This window comes from Pseudorasbora parva, chromosome 8 (genome assembly GCF_024679245.1).
Source record: "Pseudorasbora parva isolate DD20220531a chromosome 8, ASM2467924v1, whole genome shotgun sequence".
NCBI classification, from domain to species: Eukaryota; Metazoa; Chordata; class Actinopteri; order Cypriniformes; family Gobionidae; genus Pseudorasbora; species Pseudorasbora parva.
In genome coordinates, this window is record NC_090179.1 from 18,876,470 (window position 1) to 18,903,344 (window position 26,875).

Genomic DNA, 26,875 nt, shown 5'->3' on the forward strand with positions numbered 1-26,875 from the left:
TTGATCACCCGTAGGTGGGCTTGTCACCCAAGTTAATTTATTTACATTAGACCACATAACAACAAAGCGGGTCGTGATTGAAAGCCGGTGCGCGTCAATGTGAAGTGCTGTATACATGTTGCTTCTAAGGCAAAACGCCTAATAACCTTATTTCTGCCAGAAAGACTCGGAAGAATTAATGTTGTAACAATAACATTTATTTAGGAGCTCAGCAAGCAATCAAGTTCTTTGGCGTAGGCCCCATTTGTAATTCGCATTCCGAGGGTACGGAATCTGCGTATCCTGCCTGATTACAGAGGCAGGGGCGCAGCTCACCCCCCGCAAAGTACGAAAGGGGGCCATCTGGTGGTGGTGGGGTGGATGGAGGGAGAGACATCCTAAAGTCTTCAGGGTAGAGGGGAGATCCCGTCTGGTGGTGTTAAGGATGATATGAAAGCCTGACTGGTTGTGTAGGGGGGGGGATAGAGGAAAGGTCCCATCTTGGTGGTGGTGGGGAGGATGGTGGTGCTCAAGCGGTAGTATCTGCGAACTCAAACATGAGTAAGTACAACCTTTATATGCTCCGGTAAAGGATGTGATTGGATAGATGAGAAGGTAATTAGTGACGTACTATTGAGTCTTCCTGGCAGAACTTGCGCTTAACTTCATTTCTGCCAGAAAGACTCGGAAGAATTAATGTTGTAACAATAACATTTATTTAGGAGCTCAGCAAGTAATCAAGTTCTTTGGCGTAGGCCCCATTTGTAATTCGCATTCCGAGGGTATGGAATCTGCGTATCCTGCCTGATTACAGAGGCAGGGGCGCAGCTCACCCCCAAAGATAGGTGGAAGGAGGATCCACCGTGAACGGGGCCCACCCCCAAAGAACGGTTTATGAAGTATACTCACGGGTCCTTATTCCTGAAGTTCCTAATGGAGAGAAAGAAGAGAAAAACAATTAGATTTTAGACCATATACTATTTTGAGTTAAGATTCGAAACCGCCGGCAAGCGTATTCCCTGGCGCCAGATTCACAGCTATGGTGATGTACTGAAATATAGGCCGGAGGCCATCTTTTGATAGAACACGTGGGCCACAGGCCATCTTTTGATAAGACACATGGGCCACGGGCCATCTTTTGATCGGACACATGGGCCACAGGCCGTCTTTTGATCGGACACATGGCCCGTAGGCCGTCTTTTGATCGGACACATGGGCCACAGGCCGTCTTTTGATCGGACACATGGGCCACAGGCCGTCTTTTGATAGGACACATGGGCCACAGGCCATCTTTTGATAGGACACATGGTCCACGGGCCATCTTTTGATAGGACACATGGCCGCAGCCATTTTTTGATAGGACGCATGTCCAACGGCCAACATCTGATAGGACGCATGGCCATAACCATTTTTTTTTTGATAGGACGCATGTCCAACGGCCAACTTCTGATAGGACACATGGCCACGAACCATCTTTTGATAGGACATATGTACCACAGACCATCTTTAATATAGTGTAAGGCCACTGAAACATAACATCCTGCCAATTCGCCTCGGAACACCACCACCAGAATTTAAATAGGAATTTACCTGAAGCATTATTGGAGAGCTTGCTGAGCTTCGAGGAAGATTAATTGAATCAGGTTTTATACAGACTTGAAAGCAAAAGAAGACCATCTGCCCAGGATTTTGATGATGCCGCACTCAGGTGCTGGAGTGACTGCCCCGATCCTGAAGAATGTCTGGTATGGAGGAAAGACTGCAACTTATAAGGACAGATGAGAGGTGTGGGTCTAAAACCCGGCCTAAGAGAGAGGAGCGGCGTTGTGAAAATATAACCTTAGCCGGACATTTAGATAAAAGATCATGGATGTAAGGGAAAAATACTTAACGTATAAAATTTAATTGAAAGGACTTGATAATAAAATGTAACTTATCTGATGCTTATTATAACGCATGGCTAGTCTTAGAATTACCTGCAGGTTTAGCATACTATAGGTTTAAAGTGCTGAAGAAAACCATCTTGAGTAGGGCTGCACGATAATTCGCTATGTTGCACGCAATTTGACAGAGGCTGTGATAATTGCCTGCGCAGCTTCTCAGAGTGGCACAGCCGCGATCGGCAGCAGCGCTGCTCCGCAAGTCAGAGGGCCCTCTTGCACAGGGAACACCAAGGGCTTGGAGAATACCTTTACAGGAACAAAGCCATACATTTAAAACAACCATAATCTCGTGGTGAAAAGCAAAGTAGAGATGAAGGCTATGATAGGCCACCTGCACAGAGACCATGTTAGACCACAGACAAGATCGTGAAGCTTATAGATACTAATGAAAACAAGATCAGTGGGCAGTAATAATTCAAGAAGCATACCACCACCTGTGATTGCATGATAAGTATTACTTGCCGTTGGAGTTGAGCAATTTGCATCAGAACTTGCTTGTACTATAATGCTGATGGCGTCGATGTACACAACACCATGCAAGCACTCTGCATGTTTGAGCTGCATTTGTAGCAACCTGATCCAAGAGAATGTCCTATTCATATACGAGCTGGAGAACCGTAATTCTTTGTATCTGCAGTTGGAGGAGTTGCAACCATTGGTGTGACTTCCACTTACAGCTTGATAAAGTAGCCATCAGAACCTGTTGAGGGAACCCACAAGAGAGAAACCTGAACAGCATGACCGATGAGTGAAAGAATTAGATTAAAATATACAAACTATTGAGGACCTCAAGATATGCCCTTGCAGAACAAATTGTATAATTATATGATGGCACTTTACTAGCTAATGGCCATAGCTAGCTACTGGACCCTGTAAAACCTATGAGAACGATCAATACAATAATCATCTTTGGCCCTATCCCGAATGGCACCCTAAACCCTTACGGTCTTCCTCTGAGTCCGCACTTTCGCTACGTAATGTCGCTTTGACTGCCGGGTAGAAATCCTCTGCATAGCTCGCAAACTTGCGGGCTCAGCTGAAGGGCGCATCGAGGCCACATAGCAGACGCAAAGGAGCTTAATGACGAATAGAACACTCTACGGCACCGCGGACCCAACGGACACGCGCACGCGATGGCCATTGTAGGGCCACAAGACTAAAAGTACACGTGAAGCATGCCGTTTGGGACAGGGCCATAGAAACCCTAATACGGGTTCGTAATGTGCAATTGAGACAAAATATTGCGATCCTGAAAAGTTTTTCCTTGCTGACATGTCTTTAATAGTTATCTGATAATTCACTAACTGTTAATTTTGCCTGCGAGGGAACACGTTCGACCGATGTAGAGTAGATGTGCAATAGATTCAAACCGCAGTGTGGTCAGATTAGACAAACATTTTACATTGGAGAAGGATTTTAGCTGCAATTAAGCATTGACAGTTCGTGCATTTATTAAGGGAGCACCCTCCACTCACTAAATTCATAAAGATATGATAATTATAATTCTGCGCTGTGGTTTAATTGCTATACGGGATGTAATCATTGTAAAGACAGTTAATTTGTGCACAGAAGAAAATTAGTGCTGCCATCTAATAACCAGTTAAACCTTGTTTTGATGTGAACCTTAACCGGCTTTTGCGCTGTAAATGCAAGCGAGAATACACGTATGCGTTTTATTATAATTGAAGCACTGTGTCCTAGTGCATCTGACAGAAAATGTTTGATGCAGCTGATGAAGCTATTTGAATATCATTGCATTATAAATTATATATTACTGAAATGCCCAACATGGCATAAAGAAAACAGACCAACCATATATTGTCACGATTGTGAGTTTGTGGTCTTCGAACGCGTCTATTTGCATAGCGATCTCTGCAAGGTTTGTTTATGCCAGGGAGTTCCTGGAATGTTGCATGTTTGTCTGTTCTTCATATGTCATAAATGACTAAATGTTCAGTATTACAGCTTGCCAGCAGCCTCCAGCTGCCAGTATGAACTGAAAACATAGTACAACATCACTCAATGAGTGAAGCACAGATTTTGAATAAGATTGAATAAATATAACTCCTCTGTAGAATCGACTCAGACATAAGAGAATCTAGTGATATTTCTCCACATCTGCACGCATTTGAACTAGAAGCCCTGAGGGATGTTTTCGTACCAAACGCTATAAGTCTTTGAAAAAGAGGTAAGAAATGTGAATATTTTAATTTTGTCATTGTGGATGTATTGTATTGTTAGATGTATTTATTGGATGTTGTGTACTGTAAATTGTTCTGTGATTGTGTGGCGAGACCAAAGATCAATTTATTCAGCTTAGGCTGAACAATAAGTACTACTAGTCGGGATCCTCATGACGACCATGACGCGCACTATAAGTCACAAGACGCTGATCATCGCAGTCATAACTCCTGGGACATGTTAACGCTATAAGTTGAGAATAAAACCGAGGTGAAATTAAAATAAACTTTATTCTTAGATATTTGTAGTGATGTATGGTTTGTCAAGGTAATTACTTACATCTGATAGTAATTTTAAGCTAATACAAGCAAAGAGAGCTTCAGCACGACCACATCCTCGCGGACCATAAGAGGTTAATGGATGCGTACGTTTGTAAAGCAATAAAGAGCATCTTCGAGGAGCACATTCGCTATGTTTCTTCCTCATAAGAAGAAAGCAGTGTAAATGATACAAGACGTTTTCTTCAACACCCTTGAAAATTAGAGCGAAATATGTCTGCATGAACTACAGGATGACAGCCCAAATTACCTGACAGTATTTTATCAGTTTAAATTGTGTGTTGAATGCCACTTACTGCTTGTGAGAACCGAAGTAACGTTAGATGGAATATCCATGTAGTGATGTCAGTGCTGTACTTTTAAGAACTACTCAGAGCACATTACGTGTTAATTTAACTCAGCAATCTCATGATGCTGAGCCGATCCGTGATTCGGCTTGCTTTAGTTCGTCCTGAAGCCCGGATAAAATAGGTGCATGTTACTTTAAACCCCGTGAGATTACCACGCATTCGTGGGGAGACTGATAGGGAATATTATACAGTGCCATCTGTTCTGTCAGCTAAACGATTATTAGTGATAGACTGTGCGTAGTGTTTTCGAGGCATTAAATGGTCAGTTTACACACAAACAAGCCACAACAGGACTGATCGCGTTGTGCGAGCAGGTGCTGCGTCCTATGCGTGTGCGTCTGAAATGCATGCTTGCAACAATGAGAAAGAGAGCGATACTACACCAGATCGTCTTTGAAAATACATAACCATATCCCAGCGATGAATGCTGATGTAGGACGCCAGAATGGTGATGAAGAGCGCAGACGTATCTTTAGATAACATGCACAGATAGACTTCCGTGAATGTGATTGTCTGAATCAGAACGCAAGTTGCTCTCCTTAGAAGGAACGAGCGTCTATTGCCGCGACAGCCCAAGGAAATGATTGCTGACGAGGACTTAACCGCTACTGTATTGCGAGTTGTTACTTTATATAAGACCCATTGATCACCCATGACAAGACGAGACCGTCAACTAACTGTCGGCGTCAGCATGTGCGCACCATGCTGAAGCGGTAGTATCTGCGAACTCAAACATGAGTAAGTACAACCTTTATATGCTCCGGTAAAGGATGCGATTGGATAGATGAGAAGGTAATTGACGTACTATTGAGTCTTCCTGGCAGAACTTGCGCTTAACTTCATTTTCTAAAACAAGTTGGGCATAATTTGTTTAGTGTGCCCAGAAATGGGTTGACCTCAACACTGCTGAGTTTAGTAGCTGAAAAAGCCAAAGCAACATTTAACTTAACAGAAACCTAGGCTAGAGACCAAGATGTGCCAATCAACGTGGTCTTCCATAGGGAATGCTACCTGCTTTTCACCAATAAAGATCATATTGCAAGAGCATGTAGGAGAGAAAAAGCAGCCAAAGATACTAAAGGTATCAAATCCATTAATTCTACCAATTGTCTATTAAAATAAGTGTGTATTGGTGCATCATGTATTTGTGTATTCTAGTTAGTTAAAAAATTTATGTTAAAAAAACCACTCAATACCAGCGAATCTTAATTACACAGTGATTTTTCATTACAATTTTTTTTTTTTTTACATTATGTTAAAAATTGTACTGAAAAGCTGGACATTTAACAAGGGTAAAACAACAGATTCAAAATAAGATTACAGTAAATATTGTGAAGTTGACATTGACTTGAACAAGTCATTGTTTTAGAAATGTTTTATTTGAAACAAAGACATCACATGGTATTACTAGACTAAAAGTAATCACCTTTGATAAACACATTTTTTGTCCCCTTTGTAATCTTATAGATAAAGGCCACTTGTTGCCAGAGGAAGTCAGTGATGACACTGCATCCAAGGTTCGGGTTTTGCGTTCTGCATCATATGGCCCAAGCCTCACAAAAGGAGCTTCCCATCTCCTGCCTGTTGGATGCCTGATATGCAGAAAGAACCAATACATAACTGATAGTCACAGCAGAAAAAGGTCAAAAGAAAAACTAGCTCAGTGTGAAACATTAACTGCAGGCAAGCTAAAGCTTGCTGCAGAGGAACGGAGGGATGAAAGTCTACTAGTGCACATACGTGGGAGGGATCTTGTAGCATCAGAGGCCATGTATCATTTGAGCTGCTACAGACGTTATACAAGACATCTGCCCAAAATTTATCGCGAGGGAAATCCAGAAAGTAATCCATATCAGGCAGGCTACAACCATTTCTGTGAGTCAGTGGTGGAAGAGAGGTTGCTGAGAAACCGTGAGGTGTTAAGGCTGTCCTGGCTAAATGGCCTTTTAAAAAAAAAAAAAAAATAGTTAAAGAACAAGAAGGTGTTGACATTTCAATTTACAAAGCTTTTTCCTTAAAAGCCAGACTTCAAAAGTCACATCCATTTTTGAGATTTCTGAAATCCTCGAGAAATTATTTAGTATATGTTGATGATTTAACTGCTGATGAAGTAATCCATGATGAACCGTCACAGCCATCATCATCAGACTATAGTGAAGATGACACAGAAACAAGTCATGTTGTAGCAGGGCAAGGAACAAAAGACTCAAGACTTCTGCATCAGGCAGCCATGTCACTAAAGGAGATTATAGATGCCAAGTCTTCCTCCAAATAAGGACTCCCTTTACCTTCACATTCAGCGAGCAAACTACCAGGCTGCTATATACAGGTAAAGAACCTAGGAACAGAAAAAATAACAAATTAGTACTGTAAGAACAAGTGGTGCTAAGAATACTAATGTTACTTAAATTGTCAAAAATACATAAACAATTATTTTTAAATAAGATACAAAAAAAAAATCAATCTGTAAACGTATCTAATTAAAAATACAAATTACATCAACCATGACATGTATCAAAATAAACAGTAATTTGTATTTTAAAAATACTAAAATATTTTTCCAAAGCAACACAATTTTGATCACAATTGAAAGCTCTTCACTGTTTAAATATTAATTTTACATGCATGTAGCAAAAAAATACTGTCCATGTCTGCCTGACCTTGAATATATACCAACAAACTTTCTATTCCTCTGTTCTACAGGAGAAGTTTGCAAAGCCTGCCAGACATACCTCCCCCAATGCAGCATGGATGGAGGATCGAGGGGGAATTCTACGCAGTTCATTGGATGACGCTTCCACCAGCACCAAAAAGTGTCTTGGAGCTTGTGCATTGCCAGTGCAAAGCATCACAATGTGTGGGGGGAAACTGCACATGTAGAAAGCACCAGCTAGCTACCATGCACAGACACACATGTATGTGCATGGTAGCTAGCTGGTGCTTTCTACATGTGCAGTTTTCCCCCACACATTGTGATGTACTATGTACAGTACTATGTAGGAACTGCTCCAATGCTGTCTAAGTGCAACACAAAACAATGTGAGCATGCAGCCATGGGCTTAATGCATCTTTAAATAAAATGACACTGATAAAGTTAATCTGGTTCAAGTTCATTTTTGTCTGGGCTCCAAACAGTATTAGGGGAGATACAGCTAACGTTACCGGTAGTCTACACGGAAGGGGCTGAACGATGGGGAAAAACTTGAAATCTTCTGCAAGACGAAAAAAAACCCTTCAGCGTAACTTAGTCATCATTTTAAGACTAATGCAATTATGCCATTGCTAAACTCTTTACAGCAATAAAGCCAAACATACAGTTAAATAAATAATTAGCTTGCGGTATCCACAGATAAAAAGCTAACGTTAATCACACCATACTAAGTTACCTCAGGTGCTAACGCTAGCTTAACATTACCCACGTGTGTAGCATTCGGTACTTTGCTTATATTAGTTGTACAAAACTGATAGTAGTAGCTATTTTGACGGCGAACATGTGCCAAGACCCATGCATTCAGACTTTTTACAACGTTTCGGACAATGCTAGTGCTAATCAGTTACCTACCGTCTCCACGAGGTGTGGTGCAGCCATACACTGTAGCCAAAACAACGGTTTGCCGCTCTGCTTTCAGTTCACATCCGGGTCTTCAGGCACTGGTTCAAATAATGATGTGATTGGCCAACTCAAGTTGACAAGGTAACAACACGAGCTTTGATTGGTTCTTACTCCGGCTAACCGTTTGTGGTTAGATAGCAAGATTATATCTACATTATATTTTTAATGTGCAACATTTGATGTTGGAAACAAGTAGTAATGTACTCAACAACGGTTAATGTAACCAGTTATAAAAAATGAATCAGTTCCCTGGAGGAGATCTATCAAATCGAAAACTAAAGGAGAAAAATGGACTTGGCCCACAGCCTAAATGTCTCAGTGTTGTACCTGTCAGTGCTCTCTATTGCTTTTATATCATGAAAAGCAGCTGCTAAATGTGGGACGTGATCGAGGTCCACCCAACAGGTCCAGTGAGCTCACAGTCAGTCGGGGAATGTTGAGATCTGTTGTTGCTTTAGAGACTTATCTCCATTGTTCGGAGAGCCTTACATGCAAAGATGATGAATTCTTTTGCTATATGAAAGGGTTTATGACTTCTACATCCTTGACAGGCATCATGATTTTATCTCTGTTTATTTTGTTAAATGTTTTGAGTGGGAAGGTTTTGTTGTTTGTGCTGGTAAATGTTATCATGCAAAGTGCATTCTTTAATGAAGATATTCCTAAAAGTGTAAACCTGTAATGTTAAATAATCCCATATAATCTGCAAAAGTTTGATAGGTTTTGATGAGTTTTAGAAGATTTCAAATGTTTAAAAATCAAGTAACACTTTATTTGTATTGTCCAAAGCGGACTTTCTTAATAGTGAAGGAACTTTGCAAATTCATCTCAAATAAAAGTCATTAGAGTCTTAGACTGTCTGTGTACAATCCTTTCATCATTTACTAATTTTAGATGATATTTAAAAAAAAGCTGATCATTAAAGTTGAATCAAAGGTAGCCTTTGACTTCCATGGTAAGGAAAAAAATACTATGGAAGTTGATTGTTACTGTCAACTGGTTACCAACATTCTTTAAAACATTTTCATACCCTAACAGAAGAAAGAAACTCCTGAAGTTTGAAAATATCACTTTAATTTTTGCTAACACGTTATTTTGATGGTCCCGAGACATTAGACTATAAAATATAAAATGTGGGACGTTTCTGGAGAGGCGAACAGGTCGACCTGCGCCTCTCTGAACTGTCTCCAGATCAGCTGGACCAGCTAGGGGTGGAGTTGACACTCTCTCAGAAGTGCAGCTTGTGAGAGCTTGTCGGCCACACGGTTGAGCAGACCGAAGACATGAATGGTCCAAAGTGACCAAGTGAGCAGCATTCCCATAAACTTGATAGGCCTTACCTCTTAGATCAGAAGAATACCTAAAGGCCTGTGAGGGGAGACCAGGGTTCCCCCTGTAGGTGGAGTAAGGGCACAGTTGCATAGCAATGTCATCTGTGAGAGGGGTAGATCTAGGCAGATCTAGGGGTAGATCTAGGCAGAGGCACAGGGACACTGCCCCTTATGAGATCTCGAGTCTTGATTGCAACTCCAAGATGGTCAACCTTCCACAATGTGTGAATGACTCATCCACAAACAATGCCTGGATGTGTCAAACACTCAGACATGCTATATTATGCTCATGACAGTGACTCGGTAACTGGTAACTTCCACATCCAGAAATGAACAGATAGAATGCCATCTTGAAAAAGAAGCAAGCTAGGTAGCTTCAGCCCTGGCTTGGCAGAACACTTACCACTTACACTTAGGAAGTTGGTTCCTTTGAAGTCGACGGTCAATTAATTTTCTCAACTTCGATTGAGACCTTCCTTTCCTCCCATTTTCAGCAACATTAGCTCTCAAACTACTTTCAAAATGAAAGCTTTAGCATAAGTTCTGCTGGGAAGACTCAATTACTACGTCACTTAATGCCTTCACTCTAATCCAATGATATTCTCATGCTCACGGTATAAAGGCTCTGTACTTTCACATGTTTGAGTTCGCAGATACTGAAGTGACGATTCGCCTGCTCGCCTGCCAAATCGTCACGTCCACTGACACGCCCGTGTTCGTCATTCTCCTGTTACCGATGACGAAGTTTGCCGCTTCCTCCCATCCACATGCGCAGCTCGCACATTCAGTGCCGCGGGTTGACCGGAAAAAGGGCCTTCGGAGGACATTATCAAGCCATAAAGGCTTACCGGTATCCCATCACCCGAAGTTATCCAGTGTGTATCTACTGCACCTGGCCTTAATACTCTGACTAATCCCCCAGCTGGCATTCAACTGACATTAAACGTTTAAATGTAGTTGAAATAATGTCAGTTTATGAAAAAACATTGTTTCAACGTCAAAACAACGTTGAACACCAAATAGTTGAATTGGTGCTGTTAACTCACTAAGAATTCAACATAGAAATATCAACAAGTTTTGAGTTGTACGTCAAATCAACATTATTTTTACAACCATGACTTTTAAACATTTTGTTGAAATATCTTAGTAGAAAAATAACGTTGGAACAACGTCCAAACAATGCTGATCAATTAACTGTTGAAAAAGAGTTGATACATGAATAATGATACAACGTTGAAATATCAACTCTGAATTAAACGTTTGTTGAGCCTTTCTACATCTTATGGTTTATAGATAACCCTCAGTTTATTTGAATTAGTATTGGAGCTTAATATAGTATTCTGATATTATTTCATATATTATATATCGTAATTCTATATTTTCTTAGTATTAGTTATGTTTTATTATATTTTGGGATGTTAGTTTGCACTCTTTTAGTTATTTCACCTATAGAGACTTTTATTATGAAAGGCGTCTTGCCGGAAAAGTCAAACAGATAGCTCATGCAGACGTGCACAGAGAGAGCTCGCACGGAAGATAAAAACACTGACGGAGACACGGAGCCATGCGGTCACGGAGATAACACGCTTATTAAGGGCACTTTTAAGTGGATTTAAGCATTTAGATGCTGTTTGTTGTTTTCATTTTGTAGTATTTTTTGTTTGTTTTGTTTTGCACCTGGTTGAAAAGGAGTACAAGGTATTAATTTATATTTAAGCACTTGTCTATATATATCATATCTTGTCTTAATGATTGTTTTATGTGTTTGTTTGATTTAAGAGTAATTTTATGTTTTTAGTATAAATGTTAGTATTAATTTCTGAATTTGTTGCTATAGTCAGTTGTTTTGTTTCATTTATGGGGACGTGTATTATTTTCAGATTGCAACAATTGTTTATTTTTCTTTTCTAGCTCTTACGTTGTTGTGAAGTCAACAAGGGCAATAAAGGGACAGTACAACATCAGTGCATGAGCAAATTCTTTATTAAATTACACCGGGCTGTAACAGTAAGAGCTTCCCATCCATTGATTCCATTTGCTGATGTAAATGATGACAGAACAAGGATCCAAGTCATGCACTCCCATGAAAGAAATGGAAGCTTCAAAAATGCTATCTTCTCAAGATGGAGATACAGACGATGAGATGGAAGATAATTCGGATGGTGTAAAGACAGCTGAGGTACGTCAATCTGTACGCAAACGAATTCCAACTGAAAAGATGATTGCATATCAAAAAGAGGAGGCACAAAAGGCAGAGAGAAAGCTTATGCAGGCATATGAAAAATGGAAAGCTGAGGCTAGAAAGGCTAGAAGGCAGCTGAAAACAGACATTTCTGAGAGTCAACTAGCAACACTTACAGACACTTTGGAAAGTGAAAGAGACAGTGTGATGGAATCATATATGAAGGTTCGAAGTTATGTTGCTCCGTCTGCAGATACAAGGAGACGAATTGATGCATGCGATGCTGTGACAAAGGACATTGTAAAGATTGCTTATGAGAGGATTTCAGGTGTTGATGGAGACTTCGACAGTGAACAAGTAAAAGAATGTCTTGGTGAATTGCTAGATCGAGATTATGCTCGCTCTGTCTATGGTTCTACAGTATCACGTGTCAACTCTAAGTCGAGTATACCCCTGAGTCAAACTTCACTGAACTCCATCTTGATGGCTAAACGAATAGAGGCAGCAGCAGAGCTTGCAGCAAAGGAAGCAGAGTACATAGCGATAATGGAAGAAAGGGAACAAAAAGAGAGACTGCAACTTCTAGAAGAGAAGAAAAGGAGAGAACTTGATGCTGAAGTGAGTGAGTTAGAAAGATTACAAGCAGTAAAGGAGGTCAGAGCAGCTAGAGCAAGACTTGAAGTTTATGACAAGGAAGAAACCATTTCCTCTGCTAACCAGAACAATAGGCTGCAGCAACATGTAAGCTTTCCTATACAAGAACCCGTGTATTCACGCTCAATTAAGCCAACAATCCATGAGAAGTCATCGCCACCTCCTGATACTGACGTGTCTTACCTTGCGCAGGCTGTTCAAGACAGTATAACACTGAACAGACTTCCTATGCCAGAGCCAACAGTCTTCAGTGGTGACCCCATTCACTTTATTGAGTGGAAAGCTTCATTCCAATCACTCATCGACAGAAGACATGTCTCCTCAGCAGATAAGTTATACTACTTGAAGAAGTATGTCACTGGTTCTACTCTGAAAACTCTAGAAGGCATCTTCTACAGAACTGATGAGGAAGCTTACAAGGATGCATGGAAAAGACTTCAGAATCGTTATGGTCAGCCGTTCATTATACAAAGAGCATTCAGAGAGAAACTCACAAGATGGCCTAGAATCCAGCCCAAGGACGCTGAAGGACTCAGAAATTTCTCAGATTTCCTGAATGCATGTGAAGACGCAATGCCTCATGTTAAGGGACTGGAAATTTTGAATGACTGCGAAGAGAATAGGAAACTTGTCATCAAACTCCCTGATTGGGCGGCTGCCCGCTGGAATCGTCAAGTTACAGAAACACTGAGTGAGACTCAAGATTTCCCAACCTTCCATGACTTCGCCAGCTTCATGTCAGTTGAGGCTGAGGTAGCCTGCAACCCAGTTACGTCCTTCTATGCTCTTCATGCCTCTGAAGATATTAAGGAGAAATATAACCTCAAGGTTGGTAAGAACAAAGCTAATGTCTTCCACACAAATATAGTCACACAGCATGAGAGTCCAAAGCCAACTAGTAAGGTCTTCAAACCATGTCTGTTCTGTCAAAGCAGTGAACATCAAATTCATGATTGCTTTAAATTCTCTGCAAAGTCTCTTGAAGAGCGGAGACAGTTCATCAAGGACACAAAGCTGTGCTATGGATGTTTGAAGTCTGGACACAGTGCCAGAGACTGTCGTTCCAGACATACCTGCAATACCTGTAAAAGAAGACATCCTACCTGTTTGCACGATAATAGCTTAATAAGAAATGTGAATTCCTCCTCTGTTCATAGCCCAGAGAATGCACACAAAAGGGTTGAGACAACGTCTTTAAGTGTAGAATCTGGATGCACTTCTGCTAACACTGCAATGATCGTGCCGGTGTGGTTGTCCTCACAAAACGACCCAGACTCTGAGAAACTTGTCTACGCTCTGTTAGACACACAAAGTGACACTGTCTTCATTGAATATGCAGTAAGACAAAGTCTAAAGGTTGATTCATGTCCAGTGACACTTAAACTCACTACTATGGTCGGAAGAGATTCTTTAATATCAAGTGAAAGAGTTTCTGGTCTTAGAGTTAGAGGCTTTAATTCCACAGTAGTTCTTGACCTTCCCCCCGCATACACTAAGGAATGTATCCCTGTGGACCGTGCACACATCCCTACCAGTGAGACTGCTAGGCGTTGGAAACATCTTGCTACTCTGACAGACAGAATTCTTCCACTTCAAGACTGCGAAGTGGGTCTTCTCATAGGGTATAATTGTTCCAGAGCTTTAGCACCCAGAGAAGTGATTCTTGGAGCAGACAATGAGCCATATGCTGTTCGTACGGATCTCGGATGGAGCATCGTGGGCCCTTTCTTGATACATCATGAGTCACAAAGTGGTGTTAGCATGTGCCACAGAGTATCTATTAAGGAGATTCCTTCTTTAATCCCAGCTGATGTAATCAAAGTGCTGGAGTCAGATTTCAAGGATACTAAAGAAAACACAAGAGTGGTGTCTCAAGAGGACATTATGTTCTTGAATAAACTGGAAGAAAGCATTAGAATGAATAAAGACAGCCACTTGGAAATGCCCCTTCCATTTAAAAAAAGACCCTATCTTCCAGATAACGAGTCTCTTGCTGTCATGAGACTTCAACATCTAAAGCGGAGATTAAAAAAGGACCTGGAGTACAGGGAACGTTATGTGAAGTTCATGGAAGAAGTAATAGAGCATGGTGAAGCGGAAGGAGTCATTGATGAAGGAAAGGAAGGAGAAAAATGGTACATCCCTCATCACGGGGTGTATCACGCGAAGAAGCCTGGGAAATTACGTGTAGTCTTCGACTGCTCTGCCAGATACAAGGGAACCAGCTTGAACGATCATCTTCTCACAGGCCCTGACCTGATGAACAGCTTGACTGGCATTCTTTTGCGGTTCCGACAGTATCCAGTGGCCTTGATGTGTGATATTGAGAAGATGTTTTACCAGTTCTATGTTGACGAAGTAGATCGGGATTATTTACGATTTCTCTGGTGGAGAAATGGAGATTTCGACTCAAAGCCTCAAATGTTCCGCATGAGAGTACATCTATTCGGTGCCTCATCGTCCCCTGGGTGCGCCAACTACGGACTAAAGCATCTTGCAAGAGAAGGTGAACATCTGTATCCCCTAGGTTCACAATTCATTATGCGAGACTTCTACATGGATGATGGAGTCACCAGCGTCGAAAGTGCAGAGAAGGCTATCCAGATGGCTCTAGAAGCTCGCCAGGTTTGCGCACTTGGAGGTTTAAGGTTGCATAAGTTTGTGTCCAATGACAAGACAGTTTTGGAGAACATACCATCCTCTGAATGTGCTGTTGACATTACATCTGTCAATCTTTCCCTCACTGACCAGCCTTTGGAAAGAGCCTTGGGCATTTACTGGCATCTGGAACACGATAACTTCAGATTTCGTGTAAACCTAAGGGACCAGCCAGCAACCCGTAGAAGCATACTGTCTACAGTGGCATCATTGTTTGACCCTCTAGGGTTTCTTGCGCCATTCTTACTCAGAGGAAAGGCTATTCTTCAAGAAATGTGCAGAAAAGGCATGGGCTGGGATGATCCTTTACCAGATGGTTTGCAGCCAAGGTGGGAGCATTGGAGGGCTGATCTTGCTAACTTGGAGAAGATCGAGGTGCCTCGTTGTATTGTGCCTGCTGAATTTGGGATAATCACAAGGAGAGAGATTCATCACTTCTCAGATGCCAGCACAAAAGGATATGGCCAGTGCTCATACCTTAGGCTCGAGAACGAACAAGGTGATGTCCATTGTGCTTTACTCATGGCGAAATCTCGAGTAGCCCCCCTTAAGGTCACAACTATCCCTCGGTTAGAGTTGACCGCTGCGGTTGTGTCAGTTGCAGTTAATGATCTGTTTAAAGGAAGAAATTAACCTTGCAGATGCAGAGGCATATTTCTGGACGGACTCTCAAGTGGTGTTAGGCTACATAAACAACGAAGCTCGCCGCTTCCACACGTTCGTCGCAAATCGAGTTCAGAGAATTCATCACAGTACAACTCCTCAACAGTGGCGATACATCCCCTCGGAAGAGAATCCAGCCGACTTTGCATCACGAGGTATGAGTGTCAATGATCTTGTCACTTCCAGCTGGTTCAGAGGACCAAATGTTTTGTGGAAAAGGCAAATACCTCCACCTGTGGATGTTAACACACAACTTCCAATTGGAGACCCAGAGGTCAAGAAAGCTCAGTCACTGAACACGCAAACAGTACAATATTCCTGCTTATCCAACTGTCTCACAAGGTTGTCCTCATGGTCCAAAGTCATCCAAGCTGTTGCACGTCTACTTCGTCGAGTTAGGAAGGACAAGTCAAGTGACCACAGTACAGTGGCAGAACGTGAGGATGCTAAGCGAATCATCATCAAGGACTTACAGAGTCAGGTGTATGCAGAAGAGATAGCCTTAATCCGTAAGGGCATGCAACCCCCACGCAACAGCAGGCTATACAATCTAAATGCCTTTGTTGACCATGACGGATTGCTCAAGGTGGGAGGAAGGCTTTGCAATTCTTCTGTCCCTAACTCCATTAAACATCCAGTGATAATTCCAAAGGAACACCATCTTACAAAACTTCTGATCGCTGATTGTCATGAAAAAACGGAACATCAAGGAAAAGGCTTGACTATAAATGAGATCAGATCAAGAGGAATTTGGATAACAGGAGTAAATAGGACTGTAGCCTCCTTTGTACGAGATTGTGTGAAATGTCGCAGACTTCGCAGACCCACCGAAGAGCAAAAAATGGCTAACCTGCCCGCAGAGCGTATAGATCCATCCCCTCCATTTACATACTGCGGAATGGATGTTTTTGGTCCATTCATCTCCAGACAAGGTCGTAAATCATACAAGAGGTATGGACTTCTCTTTACCTGTTTCTGTTGCAGAGCCATTCATATTGAGATGCTGGATGACATGTCCACGGATGCCTTTATCAACGGCCTGCGTTGTTTCATCGCTATCAGAGGAGCAGTTCGTCAAATAAGGTGCGACCAAGGCAGTAATTTCATTGGAGCCAAGAATGAGTTTGCTAAGGCCATAAAAGAGATTGACACCAATCATCTGGTAACGTTCTTGGCAGAAAAACAATGTGACTTTGTCTTCAACGCATCCCATTCAAGTCACACAGGAGGAGTTTGGGAGAGACAGATTAGAACTGTGCGAAATGTTCTTCATTCCACTCTGTCCTTATCTACTGGAAGGCTAGATGATTCTTCCCTTCGGACCTTCTTCTTCGAAGCTATGGCAATTGTAAATAGCCGACCGCTTACAGTAGATAATCTGAATGATCCTAAAAGTCCTGAACCCCTTACCCCAAATCACCTGCTCACTTTAAAAACTACCCAAGCTCTACCACCCCCTGGCAAGTTTATCAGAGAAGACATGTATGCTCGCAAGAGATGGCGCCATGTCCAATACTTAGCTGAGCAATTTTGGGGCCGATGGCAGAAGGAGTATGTGTCTAACATTGCAACAAGACAATGCTGGCTTACACCAAGAAGGAACATGCAAGTTGGAGATATAGTCTTAGAGAAGGCAGACGATCTTCCCAGAAATGAGTGGCGCTTGGCAGAAGTTATTAAGACTGTCGTTGACAAGGATGGTTTGGTAAGAAGAGTGAAGATGCGTTTCGGAGACAGGAAACTGGGAAAGGATGGTAAACGTCTGAACAAACCATCAATGGTTGAGCGCCCAGTGCAGAAGCTGGTCCTTCTCCAGGAGGCAGCCTGAACTTCCTGACATATCCTTTGATCTATGCAGTCCATATATATGTTTCAGGTTTCTTTTCAACTAGCTTGAAATAGGTAATTTATTTTAGAAATCATTTGTGATTTAAAGTTTGAGATTTGTAGTCACTCATGATTTGGTGGGAGTGTAGATAACCCTCAGTTTATTTGAATTAGTATTGGAGCTTAATATAGTATTCTGATATTATTTCATATATTATATATCGTAATTCTATATTTTCTTAGTATTAGTTATGTTTTATTATATTTTGGGATGTTAGTTTGCACTCTTTTAGTTATTTCACCTATAGAGACTTTTATTATGAAAGGCGTCTTGCCGGAAAAGTCAAACAGATAGCTCACGCAGACGTGCACAGAGAGAGCTCGCACACGGAAGATAAAAACACTGACAGAGACACGGAGCCATGCGGTCACGGAGATAACATGCTTATTAAGGGCACTTTTAAGTGGATTTAAGCATTTAGATGCTGTTTGTTGTTTTCATTTTGTAGTATTTTTTGTTTGTTTTGTTTTGCACCTGGTTGAAAAGGAGTACAAGGTATTAATTTATATTTAAGCACTTGTCTATATATATCATATCTTGTCTTAAGGATTGTTTTATGTGTTTGTTTGATTTAAGAGTAATTTTATGTTTTTAGTATAAATGTTAGTATTAATTTCTGAATTTGTTGCTATAGTCAGTTGTTTTGTTTCATTTATGGGGACGTGTATTATTTTCAGATTGCAACAATTGTTTATTTTTCTTTTCTAGCTCTTACGTTGTTGTGAAGTCAACAAGGGCAATAAAGGGACAGTACAACATCAGTGCATGAGCAAATTCTTTATTAAATTCAACCGGGCTGTAACATGGCTTACTTTGACAGCAAGTCCGATTGATCATTTTGGTTAGTCATTCCATACAAGAACAATATATGCAGTGGCGGCTGGTGAAAATATTATATGTGGAGCTGTTTGTGTGGGGGTCTGGGGATATACATTTCCCCCATACAATTTTAAATTTTGTAGATGTGATTTCCTGCATTCTGGTGCATTTTAATTTTTATATATTAAGTTGTATATATTAAGTTAATTTTTATATTAAGTGGTCTCTTAATTTTTCTTCCAGAGCTATATATATATCCTACACAGCTCTGGAAAAAAAATTAACAGACCGCTTAAAATTAAAAAAATAACATACAAACATACACACACACACACACACACACACACACACATATATATATATATATAGACACACATATGGACGGACACACACACACACACACACACACGAATACAAGATGTATGGCTTGATTGGAGGACGGCGACTGTCCATCACACAAAGGCCAATAGGCTCTGACGGTTCCACACAACACCTGCTTGCGCGTGCGCAAAGTGGGTCTGTGTCGTCATCGTCAGCCTCGCAGGTTCTGACCTGAATTCGACTGAATTTGGGCATAACAGCTCAGACGGTAAGCAAAGTTTTTGAAGTCACATTTTATAACTAGAAAATTCCTAAATAAATGTTGAGTGTGCCTGACTCTGGTCCATATACGTATTGTGTTAATTAATTATGTGTTTATATGGGCAGACTAACGTAGTTTAACCGCGAACCGGAGTTAGTGCTAGCTAACTGTCAAACGCCGTTCTTATCTGTGTGTGTGTAGACGTATGGGCAGACTAGTTTAACCACGAACCGCCGTTAAGTGTAACGTTACGGGCAGACTAGTTTAACCGCGAACTGCCGTTAGTCCGTCGTTCCACCGGCGTGTATGTGTGTACGCTCCATGAAGCTAACGTTATACATATTAGATCAGTTTGAATGTTTTTGTCTTGTACTACCGTTACCCAATCAGGGAGAGACATAAGAATATCTATACATCTTTAGCACGTCACATTCTTCTTACTTCTTTTTTTTTCAGAGATTTGGACCTGAAAGTCTCCTTTAACGTTGTCCCCATACCTAACCCAACCATCTATTTGAATCTGAAAGTAACTAACCCTTAACTTTTTTTTGTTACATTTTTGTAAAATTTAAATACAGGTTTATGTGGAAGACTTTTTATATATAAAATGTATATAATAATTTCTGATCAAATTATTGCATTTATGTTTGAATGATTCGTTTTTGACTTGAAACAGTTGCATATTAAACTTAAATTTAGCTTATCCTTCCTATTTTGTTGGTTTTGGGGGGCGTGTTAGAGTGGGATTTTGTAGGTGGTCCTCAGAAGATAAAGTGGTCCTTGGGCTGAAAAAGTTTGAGAAACACTGTGTTAAATTGATAGTAAAGGAGATTTATATTATAATATGTTTTTATTTTGAATAAATGCAGTTCTTTTAAACCTTTTATTCATCAAATATATTAAGCAGCAGAACTGTTTCCAACACTCATAATAAATCAGAATATTAGAATGATTGCTGAAGGATCATGTGACGGTGAAGGAATGATACTGAAAATTCAGCTTTTCACAGAAATAAATTGTAATTTAACATATAATAAATTGAAAACCAAATATTTAAATTGTAATAAGATCACAAGATTACATTTTTTTTCTGTATTTTTGATCAAATAAATGCAGGCTTGATGAGCAGAAGAAACTTCTTTCAAAAACATCACACATAGTAATGTGTCCAAACTTTTATATATATAAAATACTCCATTCTGGGCTCTAGGCGGTCTTGAGCTTAAAGCCAATGAAAATAGACGAATACATGGCCAAAGACTTGAAATATGCACCTGAGAGGACTGGTGGCGGTAGCAGAAAGAAGTAACAAGAAAGGAAGACTTAACCAGCTGTGTTTAATGTTGCCCGTTTTTTTTAAAGGTTAAAAAAAGCTAGTTCACCCAAAAATGAAAATTCTGTCATTTACTCCTCACCCTAATGTCGTTCCAGACCCGTAAGACTTCCATTCATCTTCAGAACACAGTTTAAAGGGATCCCCTGGTGTTGAGACATTTGTCAGGCTTAATATAACATAAATGATGTCTCTTACTGAATTATGTAGTAGAAAACCCATGAAAGATCTACGTTATTTAAAAAATCGATTTTATATTTGGACCATGGGCGGCGCCATTTTGTTTGCGTTCTAGGTTGATGACGTAGATTGGTTGAACTCCTCAATCAGCTGGCGTTACCCGTAGCTATTTTTACCACAACGCAACTCGAAAATTGTTTCAGAGTTAAACAAAACCAATGAATTGCTTTGTAATTGTACTTAAAACACACTCAAACATACATGTGCAAACAAACTCACCTACACAAACAGATCGGCGGCCGGGAAAACACACTGACAGACTGCGTTGTCTCAATCGAGATGTTGGGCTGCTCAGTCTCCATGACAGGGGCTGAATCCGAAATCGACCCCCTATACCCTGAAATAGGGCATTTTTTGAAGGGACGGCCATTTGTAGTGTTGTCCGACATCATAGTGGACATGTTCAAGTGCAGTCATTCAGTCTCACGTTGCACCGCAGTGTACAGCCGATTTACAACAGCTGTCCGACTTCACGCACCCAAACATGTGGACACAAACTCTCTCGCTCACACAGACTCACACACACCCCAACAGATCGGCGCGAACACACACACACACACACACACACACACACACACGTATCAGGCGCGAACACACACGCACTGCGAGCGCGCATACATCACTATTCCCTGTGTTGATATCATAGATAGACTGTTGATATGCAGTAGATTAACTGTAATGCCTATGTATCCAGCAGAGGGAAATATCTAGGTAGGATGATGGGATAAAGTTAACGTGAGGAAGAGAGGCAGGATGTTTTGGTGATGATGCATGGGATTGGTTTGTGCATTAAAGTTTGAGCACGCTCAGTGAATTAACCTCAATCTTTAAACTTTCACTTTTAAGACACAAATTACTTTCGCTACTTTTGTTCACTAATACAACTTGAAGGAGTGAATGAAGACGATCGAGTGCGTGAAGTCGGACAGCTGTTGTGTGTAAATCGGCTGTACACTCGTTATTGCGGAGAACGTGAGACTGAATGACTGCACTCGAACATGTCCACTATGGTGTCGGACAACACTACAAATGGCCGTCCCTTCAAATAATGCCCTATTTCAAGGTATAGGGGGTCGATTTCGGATTCAGCCCCTGTCGTGGAGACGGAGCAGCCCAACATCTCGATTGAGACCGCGCAGTCTGTCAGGTGTGTGTGCCCGGCCGCCGATCTGTTTGTGACTTGTGTAGGTGAGTTTGTTTGCACATGTATGTTTGAGTGTGTTTTAAGTACAATTACAAAGCAATTCATTGGTTTTGTTTAACTCTGAAACAATTTTCGAGTTGCGTTGTGGTAAAAATAGCTACGGGTAACGCCAGCTGATTGAGGAGTTCAACCACTCTACGTCATCAACCTAGAACACAAACAAAATGGCGCCGCCCATGGTCCAAATATAAAATCGATTTTTTAAAATAACGTAGATCTTTCATGGGTTTTCTACTACATAATTCAGTAAGAGACATCATTTATGTCATATTAAGCCATACAAGTCTCAACACCAGGGGATCCCTTTAAGATATTTTATATTTACTCCGAGCTTTCTGTCCCTCCATTGAAAATGTATGTACGGTATACTGTCCATGTCCAGAAGGACCATAAAGATAATAACATCAACAAAATAGTCCATATGTGACATCAGTGGGTTGGATAAAATTTTTGCAATGAAAGCAATGAAAATACATTTTGGTCCAAAAATAACAACAACATAAAAAGTGACAGTATACCGTACATACATTTTCAATGAAGGGACAGAAAGCTCTCGGACTAAATATGAAATACCTTAAACTGTGTTCCGAAGATGAACGAAGGTCTTACGGGTGTGGAACGACAAGGCGAGTGATTTAAAGGGTTAGTTCACCCAAAAATGAAATTGATGTCATTAACTCCTCCCCCTAATGTTGTTCCACACCCGTAAGACCTCCGTTCATCTTCACACACAGTTTAAGATATTTTATATTTTAGTCCCAGAGCATAATGCAGTATGCACACTATACTGTCCATGTCTAGAAAGGGAATAAAAACATAATCAAAGTAGTCCATATGTGACATCAGTGGATTAATTAGAGTCTCTTGAAGCATCCAAAATACATTTTGGTCCAAAAATAACAAAAACTACGATTTTATTCAGCATTGGCTTCTCTTCTGCGTTTGTTTTCAAACCTCAAATAAAGATTCAAACAGCCATGAATCAATGATTCGGATCGCCACAATGCTCTGGGACTAAAATATAAAATATCTTAAACTGTGTTCTGAAGAGGAATGGAGGTCTTACGGGTGTGGAATGACATTGGGGTGAGTCATTAATGACCTCAATTTCACTTTTGGGTGAACTAACCCTTTAATGACAGAATTTTTGGGTAAAGTAAAAGTTTGACATGTGTACAATTGATGTGAAAGGTTGGCACAATTGCAGCTATGTAATAAAGCATGTTTCCTACGTCAGTGAAATGTCTTTATTAATCTTCTTCCTGGTCTTCCTTTGACCAATTGGCTTCTTCCAAGCTGACTGTGCGTGTTTGCAAACTTAGTGTTTATGTATCCATTTCAAGGTGTTTGGTGTTACTGTTGAACACATCAATACTTCAGTGAAAACAGTTTAACAAAAGCAGGACTTTATAGTGACGTTGAAATTTCAACGTTGATTGGATTTGCAAAATCTAAACTTAAATCAATGTTGGCAAATTCACCTATGTTGAGAAACATGACGTTGGAATGATGTTGCCATTTCAACGTTGATTAGATTTGCAAAATCTAAACTAAAATCAATATTGTTTCAATGTTGGCAAATTCACCTATGTTGAGAAACATGACATTGGAAAGACGTTGCCATTTCAACGTTGATTAGATTTGCAAAATCTAAACTAAAATCAATATTGTTTCAATGTTGGCAAATTCACCTATGTTGACAAACATGACGTTAGAATGACGTTGCCATTTCAACGTTGATTAGATTTGCAAAATCTAAACTAAAATCAATATTGTTTCAATGTTGGCAAATTCACCTATGTTGAGAAACATGACATTGGAAAGACGTTGCCATTTCAACGTTGATTAGATTTGCAAAATCTAAACTAAAATCAATATTGTTTCAATGTTGGCAAATTCACCTATGTTGAGAAACATGACGTTGGAATGACGTTGCCATTTCAACGTTGATTAGATTTGCAAAATCTAAACTAAAATCAATATTGTTTCAATGTTGGCAAATTCACCTATGTTGACAAACATGACATTGGAAAGATGTTGCCATTTCAACGTTGATTAGATTTGCAAAATCTAAACAAAATTCAACGGTTATCCAACACTGGCACCTGATGTTGATTCAACAGTGGCTCAATTTTAAAATGCCAGCTGGGCCACCAGAACCTGCTTCTCACAGCCAGTAACCGCTCCTGCACCTGGCAGACGCAACAAGTCGGCAGGAAGAGAAAGTCTACGCAGCACCCTCAAGCTTCTACTTCACTGGATTTATCCGAGGCCGCCAGAGTTTAAACCACACCGCGTGTTATTTCCCCCAACTAGCGGCGGAAATGCATATGACCAAACGGTAATATTTAGTTCTGTTCTTCTCAATTCTGATTCGTTTAACTCTACGGTGGCCGATTTAATCTAAGATCAACACAGCAATCCCCCTCCTTACATTCGACACGGTGCATCGAGCGTTAAAACGCGAAAGGTGAAGCTTTATTTACGGGTATGTCCCTCCTAGACTAATGTACTCAGATGGAGGGCCAACATGGCGATTACGTAATTATGCATTTACAGTGTCATTTTATAAACTTACAAGAATACCTTTTACTTGATATAAGTAAATATACATCATCGAGCACATATTCTGAAGAACTAAGTTATAGATAAGAATAATGTATAAAAGCTACACAGCTTGTAGCTTTAATGCTCAATTCTCCAAGTCATCCAAAGCCTCTTTCAAACAGTCAAGACCCTGGAATCAAAGATGTCGAGTTCGAACATTCTTTTAATAAAACTTGGTCCCAGCCACTAACGTATTGCAACCCACCAGCTGCCTCCCCCAGCCACCGGATTAAGCATTACATGGGACGTGCCTTCTACTTTAGCCATTTAAACTTTCTTCAACCGGAGGAGTCAACATTTCAGGATGCTCTGCCACACCCGAAACTCCTCCTTTTAACTTTTTTTTTTTTTCAGCTCAGCTCAGTCTCTGGTAGGCATCTTGTCTCTCCAGCTGCAGTGTCCCCTCTTATTAGAGTGAACATTGTCTAAGGTAAGGATATTAACTTGGCTTCACTTCTGCTTCCCTCGTCTGCCGTTGACAGAAATGGTAGAACGTGGTTATGTGGCAGTGCTTCTCATAATTTACGATCCCAGATAACCGGAATAGTTAATTCGGCGATTTCGCCATCGCATCCAGCTTTACATAGCCATATTTGGCCAGGTTCCTGATCGGAGGGAAGAGTTAGATCTGAATTAGCTTTAATGGCTGACTCTAACCGGAGGTACAGGAGAAACGTCTCGGTTACGTATGTAACCCTCGTTCTCTGAGGAGGGAACGGAGACGTAACGTCAGTGACTGACAAAAGGGGGTTTCGCCTAGAAGCCAATCATCTTCGAGATCTTAGAAAACGCCCAATGGCAGTGCCAATGCCATGGGCATGTGAAATTTGCATGCATAACTCCGCCTACCCACCTGGGTATATAAGGAAGTAGCTGGCATGAATCGCATTATGTTACCTGCTGAGGAGCCAAGACTGAACTCTCGGCCGTTCCAGCGGTACAGCTGAAGTGGCAGCGGGACGTTACGTCTCCGTTCCCTCCTCAGGGAACGAGGGTTACATACGTAACCGAGACGTACCCTTTCGTTCAGTCACTCCGACGTAACGTCAGTGACTGACTAAGGGGGGTCCCAATGCAGTAACGCCACTCGGCTGTCTTCCAGTCCCTTGCGCAAGCGTGAGAACCCTGATGCAAGTTAGGACGGTCAAAGGCCTCTACTTAACACAGGAATTCCAAGGTACACTAGGAGGCATATTCCGGGAGGAGATGCGCCAAGATGCCTACCCGTAGGGAGGACTTAGGAATACACGTATGACCCGGGGGCTGCATACGGAAGATCACTGGGGTTCCAGCCGCAGGTGGATTTTTAACCCCAGGGGGTGGCAAGGTTGCCAAGGAAATAAACCTGCTCAGGGAGGCTTACGGTGGAAATACACATGTGGGCGTCGCCGGAGGGGAACCATGCACATGGGGCACCTGGGCCGGACACGAGTGTCTGGGCTATTGGCAGACTTACTGGCGTCGGCGTCGGCAGTGCTGGAGGAGCTCAGGGCTCTCGGGGAGCTCACCTGAGAAGAATATCGCACGAATCCAGTCCGTGGAGTGGAAAGGCGAGCAAGCGAAGACACCTGAGCCAACCCTTACCGGCCACTAGTAGAGGCGAGTACATAGTTGGATACAGGCTCCACTCGGAGGTTATAGAACCTGGCGAATGTGTTTGGTATCGCCCAGCCTTCAGCTCTTCAGATGTCTGTCAGCGGAGCGCCATGTGCTAAAGCCCAAGAGGAGGCCACACTCCGAGTGGAATGGGCCCTGACCCCAAGGGGACATGAACGTCCCTGCTGCTGGTAAGCCAAAACAATGGTGTCCACTACCCAGTGAGACAGCCTTTGCTTTGAGAGAGCCTTCCCTTTCAGCTTCCCACCATAACAGACAAAGAGCTGGTCTGAGGTCCTGAAACACTGCGTCCTGTCTACGGAAGCGCGAAGGGCGCGTACTGGACAGAGCAATGCCAAGGCTGGGTCTGCCTTTCCAAAGGCAGCACTTGAGGGTTCACCACCTGGTCTCTGAACGGAGTGGTGGGAACCTTGGGCACATTTCCAGGCCGGGGTCTCAGGATCACGTGAGAGTCAGCCGGCCCGAATTCCAGGCACACTTCGTCAACCGAAAATGCCTGCAGGTCCCCTACCCTCTTGATGGAGGCCAATGCGGTCAGGAGCGCTGTCTTCATAGACAAGAACTTAACATCTACTGACCGCAAAGGCTCAAGTGGGGCCCTCTGCAGAGCACTTAGAACTACTGAGAAGTCCCAAGAGGGTACGAGAGGAGCACGAGGAGGATGTAGTCTCCTTGCACCCCTCAGGAGCCTG

General features: G+C 41.6%; 1 pseudogene; it reads left to right on the forward strand.

The window, feature by feature from the left end:
* The first annotated feature begins 15,017 nt into the window (after nucleotides 1–15,017).
* On the forward strand, nucleotides 15,018–18,061 carry LOC137084220 (uncharacterized; annotated as a pseudogene).
* Nucleotides 18,062–26,875: the final 8,814 nt, after the last annotated feature.